The sequence below is a fragment of the Lithobates pipiens genome, unplaced genomic scaffold, assembly GCF_037356315.1.
Source record: "Lithobates pipiens isolate NorthernLeopardFrog02 unplaced genomic scaffold, aLitPip1_a1.2 Scaffold_19, whole genome shotgun sequence".
Classification (NCBI taxonomy): Eukaryota; Metazoa; Chordata; class Amphibia; order Anura; family Ranidae; genus Lithobates; species Lithobates pipiens.
Window position 1 is genome coordinate 333,298,661 of NW_027507764.1, and position 20,477 is coordinate 333,319,137.

Consider the following 20,477-nt stretch of genomic DNA (forward strand, 5'->3'; position numbering starts at 1 on the left):
TCACTGTACTGGACTCGGCCAGCTGAAGATCTGCGCATGTGTGCTCTTGGGCTGATGGCACAGCAGCCTTTGCCACAGCATATCAGAGCAGCCCAGGGGGCAATTGCATCCCTGCCCCCCAGCCCAGCCCGCCCCTGGCTCTTAGCCTATCTGACTGCTGACGCCCGGACGCACACTGCGATCCCCTGTGTCCACACATCTGAGGGCACCTTGGTCAAGGATGGGGAGGGCATTAAGCATGCATTTGTCTCTTACTACTCTAAACTGTACGCCCCGTTGTATGACAATCAGATATTGATAGATCTGCTCGACCCCCTCCGGATCCCGGTGCTGCCACTTGAGGCTGCGACTAGTTTAGATGCACCTTTTACTGAAAGGGAAGTGGCAGTGGCTGTTGCCTCCTTTCCCAATGGTAAGTCGCCGGGCCCAGATGGGATTCCCGCGGAATGGTATAAACAAAATATGGAACTCCTATTTTCCTCTCTTTCCCCCCCCCTTCTTTCCCCCTGTTTGGTGGGTGGATGAAGTGGGTTAGAACAGCAGGGCAGCGGTACCAGGATGACCCTTTGAGAGAAGGCACTATTTTCTTTTTCAGATTTTAATAAAAGTCTCTGGTTTAATAAAAGCCTCACGGTTTGGTGGAACTGGTAAATATTACTGAAATAAGGTATAATAATTAGCTAATTTTTAGGCAAAAACTTTTCTATTGAAAGTCTTTTTTCTTTTGACTATTTGCAGAATATATGATATAATCACCCCTTCTGCTTGGGTTTTGTCCCCCCCCGAAGAAGACCCTGACTCCCTGAAGGTCGAAATGCATTGGGGTAGCATGGGTGCTATTTGTAGCTTTTGAAATATTGATGTATTTGTAAATTGTTCCTGTAACTATCTCTGTACCAAATGTTGCATATATCTTTTACCCATCGATATGCTGTAATAACATATACCAGAGTCCGTATTTTAAATTTATGACGGCGATTAAGCCTTTGAACTAACAAAATAAATATATTTTTACAAATTTATTTCTGCTTCTTGTCGCTGCCTGAAAACCCCAAGGGGAACCTGTCCTTTCATTCTTTTTAGAATATTTAGGGGTGTGCAGCCAGCTCGTTATTTTATTTCCATGCACTTTCTCTTTTTTCTTACATTTAGTAATTATCGGTGGTTAAACACCATTTCCCCATTCTTTGTGCATATGAGCTTGGATATGGTCTCTGGTATGTGAGGCGGGGGGGGGGGGGGCGGGGAGGGGAGAGGGGGAGAAGGGGAGGGGGGAGGGAGATGGTCATGTGTAACGATTGTATAACAAATTTTGTATAATCATCATATTTTTTCTGTAAATATTGTATTCTAATTTACGATTGTATAACAAATTTTGTATAATCATATCTTTTTTGTAAATATTGTATTCTAATTTACCCCATTGTTGTTAACCTGCCTCATCTATGATGAGTGCTTTTCAGGGCGATGAATGGACCCATCTTATGTTTGGTTACGAGACTGATCTCGAATAAGGTGACCAGGTAGAAATTCAAATTTCTTTATTAATACGTAAATTTACGCGTTTATTGAGAAAAAAATCACACCTTTCTTAAAAGGTTATACCTCAGGAAAAACGAGCTAAGGCATCAAGATGAGGGATTAAAAAGAAAAATTAAACAATATTAGTGAATGCAAAGAAATATATTCTTTGGTTGAATCTCAACATGGAGCCATCATGTGGGCTCAGCTATTATTCCTCTGTTTTCCCTCTGTTTCCCCCCTCCCCTTTTCTGTTTTTGTTCTTCTCCCTCCCGTCTCCCCTTTTTTCCAGGATCATAATTGAATTCTTACTATAAAAATACCATGGAAGAAGCAGTGAAACAACAGTGGTGGTATCCATTACTCTGACAATATTTCGCATTACTAGCAAATATGTATTATATTTATTGGTGCATTGTCACTTTATGTGATTCCTCCTGGGCATCAAGGATCTGCTGAAATTATTGAGGTCTGACTATATCGGGGGTTTCGCTGACTTCCCGGCATGGGGAGGGGAGGAGGGAGCACTTCATTGTTGCTTCCTATCCCCCAATTCCCTCAGCTAGGTTTGGCTGGGGGGAGTAAGCCCCGTGCCGGCGGCATTCCACAATCGCCGCCGCACGTCGTGGGTTGCGCTGTGCGCTTACGCAAGTTCTCCCCGGGTTTTCATGGGGAGCATTGCATTGCGCATGCGCGCGCATCATCGCGGCGTGACGCGCGGGTTGCGTCGGAGACGACGGTGTTTCCGGGGGAATTGTTTGCCTTCCGGAACGCAGAGGAACTGACAGGAGCCATAATTATGGCTCTGGGCACTGAGGAGAGCAGTGGAGGGGCGGAGAATAGGCACACTTTTAGGAAGGAGGAGAACCACACCTATACTCAATCGAACAATTAAGCAAGTGATATAAATAGGGTGTAGCAGTCAGGACTCATTCATTTGATTCCTGGAACACCATACGATACAGATCATTGAAACAGGTATGGAGGATGTTGAAGAGAGATATCTCCTCTTCCTTTGTTTTTCTCCGTAATATAATGTGAAGTTGAATAACTATATTACTTTATATTTAGTTGTAGGGCTGCTGCAGTACTGGGGGCTCTCTCTCTTTTTTTACTTGCCATAAGGGGCTAACTTAATCATCTGCAGGCTACAAAACAAGTGCAGCAGATACAGTGCCTTTGCGAAAGTATTCGGCCCCCTTGAACTTTTCAACCTTTTGCCACATTTCAGGCTTCAAACATAAAGATATAAAATTTAAATTTTTTGTGAAGAATCACCAACAAGTGGGACACAATTGTGAAGTGGAACAAAATCTATTGGATATTTTAAACTTTTGTAGAAAAGAAAAAACTGAAAAGTGGTGCGTGCAAAATTATTCGGCCCCTTTACTTTCAGTGCAGCAAACTCACTCCAGAAGTTCAGCGAGGATCTCTGAATGATCCAATGTTGTCCTAAATGACTGATGGTGATAAATAGAATCCACCTGTGTGTAATCAAGTCTCTGTATAAATGCACCTGCTCTGTGATAGTCTCAGGGTTCTGTTGAAAGCGCAGAGAGCATCATGAAGACCAAGGAACACACCAGGCAGGTCTGTAATACTGTTGTGGAGAAGTTTAAAGCCGGATTTGGATACAAAAAGATTTCCCAAGCTTTAAACATCCCAAGGAGCACTGTGCAAGCGATCATTTTGAAATGGAAGGAGTATCAGACCACTGCAAATCTACCAAGACCTGGCTGTCCCTCTAAACTTTCAGCTCAGACAAGGAGAAGACTGATCAGAGATGCAGCCAATAGGCCCATGATCATAATAAAATATCTCAGTACAGCGCAAATACATAAAACTCTTTACAGTGAAATGCTAAATGCATACATAAAAGTCCATATTAGTGAATGATACAATATACAGTGATCAGGAAAGATCAAAAAGAGTCCACTTGTGCAGTGTGTCTTTAATCAATATATCCAGTGACGATGTGATCCCTTCACCAATGAACTAGTTGGACTCTCACCTCATCGAATGGACCCCTGATAAATCAGATAGGTCAAAAACACATGTTCCCATCAAGGGTGAAGTATAAGGCTACAGCAAACCAAACGGAAGTATTTCCAGATAGAATCTCCTCAATGTCATCAGGTCAGGAAAATGTCATATATGAAAAAGAACAAGCAGATCTAGTGCTCTCCGTTTGATAACGATTTATTAAAATAAATAAATAAAAACAAATTTCCACTCACATTTCTAGGCACTGATCTCCAGTGCCGAGTGCAAAGCAGGAAATAACATGCATGGATCAGTGTGTCAGCCGGCGGATGACGTCACGACGCGAGTCACGTGGTCCGTACGCGTTGCGTCCCAGGGAGTGGGCGGGACTTCATCAGCGGTGACGGAATGACGTCGGACGGCCGCTTTATACCAACACACTAAATTTAAACCAATAAACGGCGGAGTTATGCGCAAGGCAAGTGCCGCTACTAGCGTGACACCGGAACATACATCTGTGATCGCTCCATACACAGGGGGAGAGGAAAGGGCATATAGAAAACTTTATAAGCGCCAAAAAAACATATTTAAAACAAAATTAAAATCAACACCAGAGAGAAGCGCACGTCAAGTCCGCTGATTGGCAACAGAAAATCACCCACTAAGAGTTCTCGCATAAAACATGCAGAGAAACGAATGAGACGTTGCCCAAACGGACAGCAGAAAGCCTTAAGCGAATCTCCCGGTAGGTCGCATGACCAATGATAAGAACTAACGAATATACCCGCAAATGTCGCTGACGTCATCAGAAAGCTACACTGATCCATACATGAAGAATAAACAAACAAACATAACTATAATTAAACTTAAACATATACCATACATGTAAGGAAAAAATCAAAAAATATATACAAAAAATAAATAAAAATAAAAAATATCACAATGAATAATTAAAAAATCAGATACTATAAAGTAAAACAATTATCTGTCCGAAATGAAACAATTTAGATCAAATTCCACATTTAAACCTCCCGGGGCAAGATCCCGTGTTTCATGGATCCAATAGGATTCGCGTTTGCTTAATTGGCGTATGAAGTTACCTCCACGCCAATGCTTGGTGACCTTCTCAATCCCCCAAAAGCTCAAACTCCTGGGATTCTGGGAATGTACCAATTTAAAATGGCGAGACACATTATGAGTCTTCAGGCCCTTTTTAATATTATTTACGTGTTCACCCAATCTCACATGTAGGGGTCTGGAGGTTCTACCGATATATTGGAGACCACATCCACATTGTAACATATATACCACCCCTATAGTGGAACAAGTGATAAGTTTATCGATCTTGTATTCCTTATTATTACTAGTGGCTATGAAGGATTTTCTCCTTTTCATATTGCATCTAGAGTGCCTACATGCCGTACATCTACCACACGCATAAAAGCCGGATAGAAAAGAGAAAAGCCTGCTTTCAGTTTGTACAGGGGGATCAATAACACTCGGTGCTATTTGGTCACGCAATGATGGAGCCTTTTTATATATGAAAGAAGGACGTGCGGGTAACAATGGACCCAGCACTCGATCTTGTTTCAGTATAAACCAGTTTTTGGCCACAACTTTTTCAAATTTTTTATACTGTACGTTATAATCAAGGACCATTCGAAATTTAACCCCTTCCACACCTGATTCTTTTGCCTTATCTTTAATCAGAAGGGACCTATCCATCTGCTGAACCCTAGATATTTCATGTTCAAGAGTAGATGGATCATAACCCTTTTCCCGGAACCTAGAGGACAATGTGTGGGCCTGATCCACAAAATCATCCATATAGGAACAATTACGCCTTAGTCTAACGTACTGTCCCCTGGGGATATTGCACAACCAAGACTTATGGTGGCAACTCCCCAGGGGAATGTACGAATTCCGATCAGTTGGCTTAAAGTGATTTTTCAATACTAGCCCATCATTTACTTTGGTGATCTCTAGGTCAAGAAACACCAACCGTTCTTGGCTGATATTCCACGATAACTGGATGTTTTTGTCGTTAACATTCATAGTACTGACAAATTCATCCAATCCTCGCCGATCACCATCCCATATTAAAATGAGATCATCAATGAATCTATTGTAGCAGATTAATTCCTTGGGGCGATTCCGAAAAACAACTTCCTCCTCCCAGTGGGCCATAAATAAATTGGCCACACTGGGAGCAAACTTAGCCCCCATGGCAACCCCCCTTACTTGTAAATAAAACTGATGATTGAACCAAAAATAATTCCTAGATAAACAGAAATTCAAGCATTTGAGAATATATTTTTTATGACACTCCGATAGATCGGAGTAAGTGGACATAGCCCACTGAACTGAGGCTCGCGCATCACTGTGTCCTATAATAGTATACAGTGAGCCGACATCGGCAGTCGCAAGAAAACAGGAGGCAGTGATATCCAATGACTCAAGAGTTTGAATAATGTGTTTAGTGTCTTTAAGGAATGCTTTGGTTTTAAATACCAGGGGTTGTAGAAAAGTGTCAATGTACTGACCCACTCTAGAGGAGATAGAGTCAATACCGTTAACAATAGGCCTGCCAGGCGGATTAACACAATCCTTATGGATTTTTGGCAGGCTGTATATAATGGGGGTACGGCAAAATAATGGGTCAAGATAAGATCCCTCTTTTTTATTGAGAATATTTTTATGTTTCCCTTCTTCTATTAGCCAATGTAATTCATCCTTATACTGTAACATAGGATCTTTGTTCAAGATATGATATGTGTCAGTATCACTGACAAGTTTATTCATTTCGGACATATAATTAGTTCTATTCAAGATCACCAATCCCCCCCCTTTATCCGCGGGGCGTATGACTATGTCATCCCTGCTCCTAAGGGATTCAATTCCCAATTTAATAAACTGGGGGTCCTTTACTTTGCGTACTTTAAGATTGTCTAGATCATTTATAACAACATTCTTAAAAACCTCCAAAAACTTGTTATCGGTGTTTAGGGGGTTAAACGTGGATTTATTACGGAGATTTGAGTGATGATCCTCAAATATTTTCACCTGTCTAGCAGGGTTGGATAGAAAATATTTTTTCATGTTCAAATTCCTAACAAACTTTTGGATGTTAACATATGTATGGAATTTACTAAAATTCCTAACCGGAGCGAATTTTAGACCCCTATCTAAAACTTTTAACTCATTATCGCTTAATGGACATCCACTTAAGTTGTATATGCCTGCCCCTATTGGGGTTTTTGTTTTTTGAATTCTCCTGCCCCCTCTCCTTCCTCTCTCTCTTTTCTTTTTCGGACCTGATTGCCCGACTGGGGGGTTCCGTACGGTTGCTGTCTCCACCACTCCTGATGGATAGGTGGAGGTGCAGATGGTGGATGGATGGGCTGGTGGATAGGGGGCTGCACATAAGGGCCCCTTCCGGGTCCACTCTGTGCACCCAAAAAAATCCCCTCCCTCACCGGCTCCTCCATATTGTAATGGTGCATACCTATTAGACACAGGTAGAGTGTATCTCGGTTGACCACCATAAGGAACCCTCTGATGGGAACCATAATCAGACTGATACCCACCCTGTCTGCTAGGAGAATGGTAACCATAATAGTATTGAGACTCATTAACAGGGCCTGCCCTGGAGTCAGAATTCCTGTCACGGTTACCATTACCTCTACCTCTTTTCTTTCCGTAATTATTACGGGGTCCCCTATTAAAAGTACCTCCCCTCGGTGCACTACTCCTAGTATTAACGGGATCTGGCACCAGATTTTCCGGAATAAAGGGGCCTAAGGAACCAAGTGGTGGTATAGGGGCCATAGCATCAACCTCAATAGGCCCATGATCACTCTGGATGAACTGCAGAGAACTACAGCTGAGGTGGGAGAGTCTGTCCATAGGACAAAAATCAGTCGTACACTGCACAAATCTGGCCTTTATGGAAGAGTGGCAAGAAGAAAGCCATTTCTCAAAGATATCCATAAAAAGTCTCGTCTAAAGTTTGCCACAAGCCACCTGGGAGACACACCAAACATGTGGAAGAAGGTGCTCTGGTCAGATGAAACCAAAATGGAACTTTTTGCCCACAATGCAAAACGATATGTTTGGCATAAAAGCAACACAGCTCATCACCCTCAACACACCATCCCCACTGTCAAACATGGTGGTGGCAGCATTATGGTTTGGGCCTGCTTTTCTTCAGCAGGGACAGGGAAGATGGTTAAAATTGAGGGGAAGATGGATGCAGCCAAATACAGGACCATTCTGGATGAAAACCTGTTGGAGTCTGCAAAAGACCTGAAACTGGGACGGAGATTTATCTTCCAACAAGACAATGATCCCAAACATACAGCAAAATCTACAAAGGAATGGTTCACAAATAAACGTATCCAGGTGTTAGAATGGCCAAGTCAAAGTCCAGACCTGAATCCAATCGAGAATCTGTGGAAAGATCTGAAAACTGCTGTTCACAAACGCTCTCCATCCAACCTCACTGAGCTCGAGATGTTTTGCAAGGAAGAATGGGCAAGAATTTCAGTCTCTCGATGTGCAAAACTGATAGAGACATACCCCAAGCGACTTTCAGCTGTAATCGCAGCAAAAGGTGGCTCTACAAAGTATTAACGCAAGGGGGCCGAATAATTTTGCACGCCCCACTTTTCATTTTTTTTATTAGTTAAAAAAGTTTAAAAAAAAAAAAGTTTCAAAAATCCAATAGATTTCGTTCCACTTCACAATTGTGTCCCACTTGTTGGTGATTCCTCACAAAAAATAAAATTTTTATATCTTTATGTTTGAAGCCTGAAATGTGGCAAAAGGTTGAAAAGTTCAAGGGGGCCGAATACTTTCGCAAGGCACTGTAGAGTATACAGGTATTATATTATCAATCATTAATGCTACTAATATCTTTTTAGTTTTCACTGCACTTTCTATCAGTAAGCCCTTGTACACACGGTCGGAGAATCTGTCGGAATGAGTCTTATCGGACCGTGTCGTCAGATAATCATACTGTGTGTGGTATGCATCGGACTGATTCCATCCGAATCTCCGTCCGACCCAATTTTCCAACATGTTGGAAAGATTTCCCGACCAACTGGGCCGGACGGACCTAATCCGATCATGTGTAGAGCATTTTCATCGGACCAAGTGCCACGCATGCTCACATTCAAATTCCGACACGGAAGTGCTCGTTCAGGTAAAACTACTGCTCGTAAGTGATATAGCACATTCGTCGCGCTTCAATGTTAAAAAATCATTCATCAAGCGCATTCTCTTGTTCTTTACAATGCTGCAAGAACCAACTTCTTTTGATGCTTATAGTCACACACACTTCTCCCGAACGGATTTCATTACTCTTTTTTTTTAACCATTTCAGTAATACAATTTTAGTGTGCGTCACATCTACACAATGTTTGATCTGTTTTTTTTATTTTTGGGATGTTTTTTTTTGGGGGGGGGGGGGGGGGGGGCTTCCCTAAAAATCTCCTTTAAAGACACTTTGCTCATTTATCCTTATTTTTTTATATTTTGTGTAAACTTACAACAACAACATTATTTGATTTTTGAGATTTTCTTTTTCTTTTTTAATCTACAGGAGGTTGTTTAGTGTTAACACCCCTTGTTATTTATTTCACTTTGTTTTTTGGAAATGTACCTGCCTGCTCACAAATAAACTGGCCTTTTGGAAGGAAAACACATACAAAGTATTATAAAGATAAAGATAAAGAGGGAGGCAGCAATGTTGAAACTGGGGAGATTTGTGAAGCCTTTGGCCCCCAGGGCACACATCAAATATTTCAAAGCAAAAATTGGTGGCCTGAGGAGTACATATCTGAGGGAGAGAAGTCTGGTCCTGAAGTCCATGAAACCCGGAACAGCAGCAGATGACATCTATGTTCCCAGGCTGTGGTACTACAACAGGATGAATCTTCTGGCAGACCAGACTGAACCCAGGTCATCACACTCTGGTCTTCCTTACACGCTTCCTTCCAGGCTGTGGCTGTGGTGCTGGAGGTGTGGCAGAAGGAGGAGGAGGAGGAGGAGCAGGGGCATGGGCCAAATGACACAAGTGTGATTCTCGTGTCATTTGGCCCAACAGACCCGTGTTGAGGGTTTGGGTTGAGGGTTTGGAGAATAACCTGCTCACACCGGATCTGTTGCCCCTGCTCCATTTTCTCCAGCTTGCACACAATCAAGGCAGCCAAGGCCTCTTGGTGTGTTGGTTTTGCTTGTAGTGCCGCAGAAGCCTCACCAATCAGCCTCAGGGCCGACTCCTCCACATTCCCCCCCTTTCTCGCCCTTTTGCGTGGAAGGCGGAGGGGAGGGACCTGGCATTCGGTCAGGCTCCTTTGGCTGCCCACCGCCTGGCTGCCGCTTACCCCCGCCTCCTCCTGGCTGCCACTTTCCACAGCCACCTCCTGGCTGCTGCATTCCACATCCTCCTGGTCCTGGCTGAGTTCTTCCTGTGTATGAAAAAGGGACATTGTTTGAGTTTTTGGTTCATCAAACACACACAATTTTTACATCAACACTGTTGCAAATTGTTAACCAATAGAAAAGACTATCATTCTGAGCCCAGCATTTTTCTTTCTTGTCCCAAAGGTTTTGGCCACTACTGTCTATTGATATGTGAAACACTTTCAAAACTCACCAATTAGGGAGCAGAAATCAAGTTAGCATCATTAATTTTGACTCCACAAATATGTACAACAATACTATACCTGGCTCAAGCTGGGCTCCTCCAGTTCTTCCTGAGTGGAAGGCCCAGGTTGTGCGTCGGAAGACTCAGCGGGTGTGGAATGGAGCATAGGACGCGTGGAAGGAAGAGTGGAGAGTGATTGTCTGGCCTCAGCCTGGTCTGACAGAAAATTCATCATGTCATAATACCACAGGGTGGGAACATAAACCTCAGCTGCTGAAGTTCCTGATTTCATGGACTTCATCACCTTATTCCTCTCCTTCAGATATGTACTCCTGAGGTTCCCAATTTTCTTTTTGATATATTTCTCATCTGCTCTGGGGACCACCGGCTTCACAAACTCAACCAGTTCCATTATTGCTGCCTGCCTCTTTGGTCTGCTACTGTAGAAAGGATGGGTGTTTTGCCACAGGACTGGCAGGTCTCGATATTTATCGATGAATAGAGGGAGGAAGCTGTAGTCATTAAAGCCGTCCATGTCTGCAAGACACAACAGAAGACAAACACTAATGTCAGGCTAAACTCCACAGGCCTCAATCTAGAAGCAGTGTAGCCTAGTGATGTGCCAAGTTCAAAATTGTACCTTTGTTTGCGCGTTCGTTGCCTCAGCTTCTCCCTCTGTTTACAGATCGTACGGACGACACACGCGTGTTACGTTTTATATACAGTGTGCATGCGTGCAACTCCGCCCGCCCCTGACGTTCTTTCCAGACTATTTCCCGCCCCTTCGCTTCCAGCGCAGTGGGCAGAGCACACAGGTGCGCAATAATAATTACACTAAACGAGGAGGAGGGTGAGGAAAGGCCGGAGCTTGAAACGTCCCGATCCAGGAAGACAAGATTTAAGGCCGCAAATATGTCTTTTGGAGAGATGTTGGAGATGGTCGACATATTGAACAGGACCGACTATGATGGGAAATATGGACCTTACCCAAACCCAAATATCAGAAAGGCCAAGATCATGAATAAAGTTGTGAAGTGTCTTCTGCCTAATTTTGGGGTACACCGATCCATGGATCAACTGAGAAAACGCTGGTCAGACCTGAAACTGAGGGAGCACGAGCAGTACATAAGGATCAAGCGTGTTCTGGACAAAAGTAAGTAGTTGTGTGTTCATATGATTATTATTGCTTGCATACTGCTCCATGTGCTTTGAGTTCATGTTGTGCATTTTAAAATGGCCACTTTCAAGTTAATGGTTTCATTCGTTCGTAGGAAACATCGTTATGCAGATAAGTATTCTAGCTGAACACAGTGTCCCCAATAATGTTATGACCTTGAAGCTCGGCCAAAATAAACAATTGAACAACACTTCCAAACAATGTTTCAAATTGTTAATTATGCCCTCTGTGTGATAATTATTAAATTTTTACAAATCTCATAGGGGAGAGAAGACTCGGCAAGTATGAGGACACCAGGGACCCCACCCCTCACAAAGAAGGACAACTTCCAAAAGAACAAACAGAGGAGCAGGAGGAGGAGGAAGGAGAGATCGTGCAGGATGTGCAAATTGTCACCACAACAGGTGAGTGTCGGAGAACACAGCTTCCGGTAAGCTCATCAATGTATGTCACCATATTTAAACATGTTTTTTTTCTTTTGTTTTATAGGTGATGTGGAAGATGATTTCCGTTTTACCAGTGAAAGTGCCCAGATCAGGGAGATAATGGGGTGCAATGGGTATTGGGAACATATCCTGCAAAACATCAATGATGTTAATTTAAATTGGAAAAACATTTATGTTTTGGGGAGAGTGTGAAACACCCCAAACTAGATAGGGTCTTATTTTTGGAATTTTAAGACCAAAATGTTGTAGTTCTCCAAATTGGAAGATGCACAGAGTGTGGAAACATGCATTATCTCCCATCATGGGGGATCAATGTATGTGTTTTGTGTTTAGTGTCTGAGATGAAGGGGTTGCAGCCCCAAAGCATATACATTGATCCCCCATGATGGGAGCTAGCACATGTTGACACACTGTGTGCATCTTCCAAATTTGGATTTTTCAGGGGTGACACCCCATGTGATGAGGGCAAGATCAGGCCAGTTTGTACATACTCATGTCTGATATTGTCTTCACTTTTCAAAGTGGAACTTTGTATGTTCCTGTGTTCTGTATTTTACAGTTAGATATATGCCTGTTTACACCAAAACAATAATTAAAACACATTTTTCAAAAACTATTTTTTGAAAAAACACAATTTCTAGGTTGGTTGTACAAACCTTTTCAAAACGCACATGTGAATGTGGTTGGATTAAACAGTTCAATTAGCAACAATGTGTGGCTTTTTTTTTTCATGGCACCAAAAATGTATTTGGAGTACAATTTAAGTTTGTGCTGAGGAGGAGTGTGATTTACTAAAGGCAACTCCACTTTGCACTCCCAGGGCAGTTTCAGGTGTACTTTTGCAGTGCACTTGTAGTGCATAGTGGATGTGCCTTTACTAAAAAAAACACCCACAGTGATGTGTAAATTTGGTCAATCATGCCATTTTCCTGCCATGGTTCTGAAAATGAGCACGATTTGGGTCACTAATGCAATACATTAGTTAACAAAAAAGAAGGTGTGTGTGTAGCAGACCCACAACATAATAACATTATCTGAAGAAGAGACTGTCCCCTCATCTCGCACAGAACTTGGGTTTGCACTGTTGGTGAAAAAGGCACAACTTTATCAAACATAATTATACCTAGGAGACACATAAAACCAAGTCAAGCAGTAAATGAAGGAGTTTCATATAAAAATTTAATTTTAAAATGCTGCTCAGACATTGTCTGGCATATCAATGGCCCCCCTACCCACAAAGTAGTCCATGTATTGGGTTCTAACCTCACGGGTGCTTTGGGGGGGCAAGCCAGGATGAGCATGTTGAAGGCCCGTGAGGTTATCTGCATTGTCCATCAAGTCTGCTTCTTGTTGGCCAACTGAGACCGCATAGTTTGCAGAAACTTTTTTCAAATAATTGTGCAGAACACAGCATGCCAGCACTATATGATTGAGTTTGTATTCCGCCATGTGAATAGGCGTAAGAAAAAGGCGGAACCGGCTGGCCAGTATACCAAAAGTGTTCTCCACCACTCTTCGGGCTCTGGACAGGCGGAAATTAAAAATCCTCTGGTCTGGGGTGAGGGTCCTCTGGGGGAAAGGCAGCATCAGATGTTTCGTCAGGGCAAACGCCTCATCCGCGACGAAGACGAACGGGAGTCCTTCCTGATTCTCCTCTGGGGGTGGCAAGCCCAGACTGCCACTCTGGAGACGCCAGTAGAACTCCGTCCGTGAGAACACTCCACCATCCGACATCCGTCCATTTTGCCCCACGTCCACATACAAAAACTCATATGTCGCAGACACCACCGCCAACATCACGATACTATGACCCCGAGTTGGGTGGTGGGACGATGCGGACATGCTTCCCATCTATTGCTCCTCCACAATTGGGAAAGTCCCAACGACTGGCAAAGTGGGAGGCCACAGTCTGCCATTCCTGTGGCATTGAAGGACACTGTGGATTGAAACAAGAACAAAAATTATTAGTTTGACCAATCAACATTCCAAGCAGATTAGACACAAACATTTTGGGACAAAATTCGTTAAACATTTTGTGAACTGAGTATTTAAAGCCTAAAGTCTAATGTCCCCTTACCAGAGTCATCACCCCCCCCCCCCCCATCTGATGGGCCTTTGCTAAAAAATGAGGGGGGGATGTTTAGGACAGGTAACCCTCTCCACTTGATTGAGAGCTGAATGGCTAAATAATGTGCGATACTTTGGGAAGCCCCTCCTTAGTTACACTATTGGCAGCCCACCGGACAGGTAAGAAGTGTCAGAATACAAAAAATTCATCAAAATGTAAGCACTTTTTGACATTCTGCTATTACATATCCAGATAATTAATAGGTTAAAAGCCAAAAAAAAAAAAAAGGTTAAAGTATTGAGGCAGGCCCTTACACTACATGCTTAGGTGAATTCATCCATAAATATGAGCATCAAAAAGGTAGGTATAGTGTGTATTGGGTTTGGTAAAGTCATCAGATAGAGGATTGCTATCAGCTGACCTAGCAGTTGGGGGGAGGGGGGTTCCTAATGAGTTTGGCACCCCCCCCCCCCCCCAAAAAAAACAAAAAAAACAAAACACTCTGCCTGAATTGAAGCATACACATCACATTTGTAGACATTTTTGGGGGTGTTTAGGGGAAATCAATACTATGGAGCTGCCAAAAGACATTGTTAAGTGACTAGACTATAGTTTTAGGGGCCAAGAAGAGCATGGTGGGGAAGTTAGTGAGGCAAATATGCCTGAGGACAAAGGGGCACAGCATATAAATTAGAGCATATTGCAATGATGGTAAGTAAGGAATGAGGAAAGAAATGCAAGACATTAGCAATCATGAAATACATAGAAAGTGATGTTAAAGGATAAAACTTACCTTCATATAGTCCTTCTGCAGGACCTGAATGATGGCAGAACAGGTCTCTGGAATAATGATCCCCAGAGCCTGGGGGGAGATGCCTGTAGAGAACTTGAGGTCCTGAAGGCTTCTCCCTGTCGCCAAGTAGCGCAACGTGGCGATGAGCCTCTGCTCCGGAGTGATGGCTTGCCGCATGCAGGTATCCTGCCTGGTGATATAAGGGGTCAGCAAAGCCAGCAGACAATGAAAAACGGGGTCCGTCATCTGGAGATAATTCCTGAAATCATCAGGATTATTCTCCTGGATCTCACGGAGCAAAGGCATGTGCGAGAACTAGTCGCGCTGGCGTAACCAATTCTTGGTCCACAAACGCCTCCCCTCCCTGTTCATGGACCGGGCTTGTGTCAAAGTAGCAACCCCAACACGAAGCCCCTGCACAGCAGAAACTCTACGACGAGTACGTAGAGGAAACATGGTTAGAAAACGGTCGGCTGGTCAGAGCGGACACCAGAAAGCACAGATAAACAGCAAAGCCTGAAAGAACGACCTGAATAGCAGAAGCAAGAAGACAATAAGAATTGTCTTTCAAAGCGTACTAGACATGTGCAGAGTAAAATATTTCGTTTCGGAATTTCGTTTTCGTCCGAAAACTTCATTTATTTAGTTACTCCCGAAATTCGTTTTTATTTATTTCGTTTTTCGTTCAAAAATTGCATTCGTCCGAAAATCCACATGAATTACGGTCGAATCTGTCTTTGAAGGCTTATGGTGTCTGTCGAATGTATAAAGAAGATTCGACGGAGCTAACTATATAGCATACTTTAGAACCCTATTAAAGTCTATGGGACTCCAACGTTCAAAATCTAAAGTGCTAATTTTAAAGGCTAATTTGCAAGTTACTGTCCTAAAAAGTGTTTGGGGACCCGGGTCCTGCCCCAGGGGACATGTATCAATGCAAAAAAAGTTTTAAAAACGGCCGTTTTTTCGGGAGCAGTGATTTTAATAATGATTAAAGTGAAACAATAAAAGTGTAATATTCCTTTAAATTTCGTAGGGGGGGGGGGGGGGTTGTCTATAGTATGCCTGTGAAGGGGCGCATGTTTCCCGTGCTTAGAACTGTCCCTGCACAAAGTGTCATTTATGCAGGAAAAAAAGTCCTTTAAAATCACTCGCAGCTATTATGAATTGTCGGCTCCGTAATACAGAGAACACTCATTGAAAGTCATTGATAAAAAAATAAATAAATAAATAAAAAAAAAGCGTGGGGGTCCCCCAAATTCAATTACCAGGCCCTTCAGGTCTGGTATGGATATTAAGGGGAACCCTGCCTCAAATTTAAGAAAAAAATTGACGTGGGGTTCCCCCTAAATATCCATAACCAGACCCTTCAGGTCTGGTATGGATATTAAGGGGAACCCCGCGTCAAATTTAAAAAAAAAATTGACGTGGGGTTCCCCCTGAAAATCCATACCAGACCCTTTATCCGAGCACGCAACCTGGCAGGCCGCAGGAAAAGAGGGGGGGACCAGAGAGCGGCCCCCCTCCCTCCTGAACCGTACCAGGCCACATGCCCTCAACATTGGGAGGATGCTTTGGGGGTCTGTGACCCCTCAAAGCACCTTGTCCCCATGTTGATGAGGACAAGGGCCTCATCCCCACAACCCTGGCCGGTGGTTGTGGAGGTCTGCGGGCGGGGGGCTTATCAGAATCTATAAGCCCCCTTTAACAAGGGGACCCCCAGATCCCGCCCCCCCCTGTTTGAAATGGTAAGGGGGTACTTGTACCCCTACCATTTCACAAAGAAAGTGTAAAAAATGGTTAAATAAGACAAACACACTTTTGAAAAATTCCTTTATTAAAAATAAAAAATAAAAAAAAGATTCCAGCGGCGGTAATCCACTCTTGCTATCCAGCGACGGACAGTCATCTCTCCAGCGATGTCTCATCTCATCCAGCGCAGCGAATCCATCCTTCTTCTGTCTCCGTGGAGGAGACACTGCAGGCATTCCGGCGGCTGACGTTTCTTATATACGGAGGGCGGGGCCACCCGTCACCTGACCCCGCCCCCCTCTGACGCAAGGGGAAACCCGGGGTTCCCCGTGATGTATGAGTGACCCCGCCCCCCTCTGATGTAACGGAAACCTGCCTGTGTTACATCAGAGGGGTGCGGGGTCACCCATACGTCACAGGGAACCCCGGGTTTCCCCTTGCGTCAGAGGGGGGCGGGGTCAGGTGACGGGTGGCCCCGCCCTCCGTATATAAGAAACGTCAGCCGCCGGAATGCCTGCAGTGTCTCCTCCACGGAGACAGAAGAAGGAGGGATTCGCTGCGCTGGATGAGATGAGACATCGCTGGAGAGATGACCGTCCGTCGCTGGATAGCAAGAGTGGATTACCGCCGCTGGAATCTTTTTTTTATTTTTTTATTTTTAATAAAGGAATTTTTCAAAAGTGTGTTTGTTTTATTTAACCATTTTTTACACTTTCTTTGTGAAATGGTAGGGGTACTTTTGTACCCCCTTACCATTTCAAACAGGGGGGGGGGCGGGATCTGGGGGTCCCCTTGTTAAAGGGGGCTTCCAGATTCTGATAAGCCCCCCGCCCGCAGACCTCCACAACCACCGGCCAGGGTTGTGGGGATGAGGCCCTTGTCCTCATCAACATGGGGACAAGGTGCTTTGAGGGGTCACAGACCCCCAAAGCATCCTCCCAATGTTGAGGGCATGTGGCCTGGTACGGTTCAGGAGGGAGGGGGGGCCGCTCTCTGGTCCCCCCCTCTTTTCCTGCGGCCTGCCAGGTTGCGTGCTCGGATAAAGGGTCTGGTATGGATTTTTAGGGGGAACCCCACGTCAATTTTTTTTTACATTTGACGCGGGGTTCCCCTTAATATCCATACCAGACCTGAAGGGCCTGGTAATTGAATTTGGGAGACCCCCACGCTTTTTTATTTATTTATTTTTTTATCAATGACTTTCAATGAGTGTTCTCTGTATTACAGAGCCGACAATTCATAATAGCTGCGAGTGATTTTAAAGGACTTTTTTTCCTGCATAAATGACACTTTGTGCAGGGACAGTTCTAAGCACGGGAAACATGCGCCCCTTCACAGGCATACTATAGACAACCCCCCCCCCCCCTACGAAATTTAAAGGAATATTACACTTTTATTGTTTCACTTTAATCATTATTAAAATCACTGCTCCCGAAAAAACGGCCGTTTTTAAAACTTTTTTTTGCATTGATACATGTCCCCTGGGGCAGGACCCGGGTCCCCAAACACTTTTTAGGACAGTAACTTGCAGAATCTTTTCTCTCTGTCAAATCTTTTTTCTCTGTCGAATATTTTCTCTATATAATCTTGGACTAATAGAGGTAAGGTTAGGCACATTCGACCACAGGTTCTATAGACACAGATTGTTGTCAGAGTCATGTCGAATCTCCTATTCTATATCGAACTGTTGTAACAATGAAAACGAAAATAAAGCATTTATTTATGTCGGATCTTTAGTTTTTCGGATTTTGTGCTTTCGTTATCGTTTGTCAAAACGAAAACGAAAATAGCTGAAATTCAGACGAAAATGCATTCGGACGAAAAGGAATGCACATGTCTAAAGCGTACTATACCAAGATATAGTCCACAATGATCAACAAATACTTACTGACTGCACGCACTGATTATCCGATACGCACCGACAAGCAGAAACTGAAGAGCAGTAGCGATCTGAATCACAAATCTGAAAAGCGTGAATCGTCTCTCACCAAACTTCTACTAACACGCGATACACACGAGATCAGCAGAAGGAGCCCAAAGGGTGCTGGACGTGGAGCTGAACTTCCTTTTTCTAGTCCCGGCTTACGTCATCGTGTTCTTGGCCACCTGCGAAATCAGACAACTTGGCCCGACCGTGTGTATGCAACAGTTTCGGACACAATCCGTCGGACTTAATCCGACAGGCAAAATCCGACGGATTTGGTTGCCAAAATCTCCGACCATGTGTACGTGGGCTAATACTATCACAGTCACATCACCATATGCAGATGGGGTCAGTGGTTTAAGCACACTCCTATGTCAGTTTTTTAAGTCTTTTTAATTTTTTTTTTTTTTTTTTCATCCACAACCTACACATACAACGATAATCATCATACTGGTGACTCCACACTTTTTTACTAAATTGCTTTTGTATAAACATATATTATTTGGGCAAATAAGAATTACTTTTCTTTCACTTTCTATTTCTTATTTATATTTATATATGCACTTATATAATAGTATAATATTGTAACACAACATTTATATATTCACTTAGAATATCTTTACGTGGAACACTTATTTTATATTTTATTATATTTCATTATTTTTAGGTGTGGCTACCTAGGGTGTGCAAAGAACCTCCTCTTCTGTCCCTCTGGTTCCCCTGGATAAACTCCAGATACTGTCAATTCTTGCAAGTCAGCGATCAATGCCCCCGTGAAGTCATTTTCCTCTCTCTCCCCCCCCCCCCCTTCTTTCCCCCTGTTTGGTGGGTGGATGAAGTGGGTTAGAACAGCAGGGCAGCAGTACCAGGATGACCCTTTGAGAGAAGGCACTATTTTCTTTTTCAGATTTTAATAAAAGTCTCTGGTTGAACAGTAACGGTTTGGTGGAACTGGTAAATATTACTGAAATAAGGTATAATAATTAGCTAATTTTTAGGCAAAAACTTTTCTATTGAAAGTCTTTTTTCTTTTGACTATTTGCAGAATATATGATATAATCACCCCTTCTGCTTGGGTTTTGTCCCCCCCCTGAAGAAGACCCTGACTCCCTGAAGGTCGAAATGCATTGGGGTAGCATGGGTGCTATTTGTAGCTTTTGAAATATTGATGTATTTGTAAATTGTTCCTGTAACTATCTCTGTACCAAATGTTGCATATATCTTTTACCCATCGATATGCTGTAATAACATATACCAGAGTCCGTATTTTAAATTCATGACGGCGATTAAGCCTTTGAACTAACAAAATAAATATATTTTTACAAATTTATTTCTGCTTCTTGTCGCTGCCTGAAAACCCCAAGGGGAACCTGTCCTTTCATTCTTGTCTAGAGCTATGACCACCCTAGACCCTGGATTGTCATTAGCGGCCTGTGATTTTATGAAGAGTCTTCTAAGATTGAAAGACTTATTTCTGCCTGGCATAAAGCCGCCTGATCACTATGTATCAGTGATATATACAGAACCTACTAATTTCCATTACAGTCTCCTCTCTTTTGATCAATATTTTGATCACTAACCATACCTGCTATCACCTTTAACCTGGAACCTCCACATGCTTAGGTGGAGGTAGTCCTGGCCAAAGAGGCAAAAACTCCATTGTGGAGAAAATAATAGCTGAGCAGCTTTTTTCATTACAAAACGACTTTTCACTATGAAAAACAAATGATTGATAAGACATATTTACAGAGTACTGGCTGTACACTCCTGTGGCCAGAATGGCCTTCTAGCTTAATTGCTGGTATGCTGACTTATCAGCACATGTAAACACAGACAATTCTACATAAAATGGAAGAGGTACAAAAGACAAATATGACTTCAACATGGCTAAACTACTTTTCAAATATATATATATCCCTTACAATTAAAGTGATTGAATCAAAAAGTGCCCTAGACTGTGATTGCAAGAGGGAAACAAATCAAACACAGAGATTTCTTTAATTTAGACATTTTTGCAGTGTCTGGTGTGGATCCAGGTGACTTTTATTTCAAGTTTTGCAAAACTGTACATGAAATAGATGCTGTATTGAGTCTCCAAACATTTCCTTATATATAAATGTCTCTTAACAAGACACAAGTCACCTGGCTTTAGTTTTAGATCCTT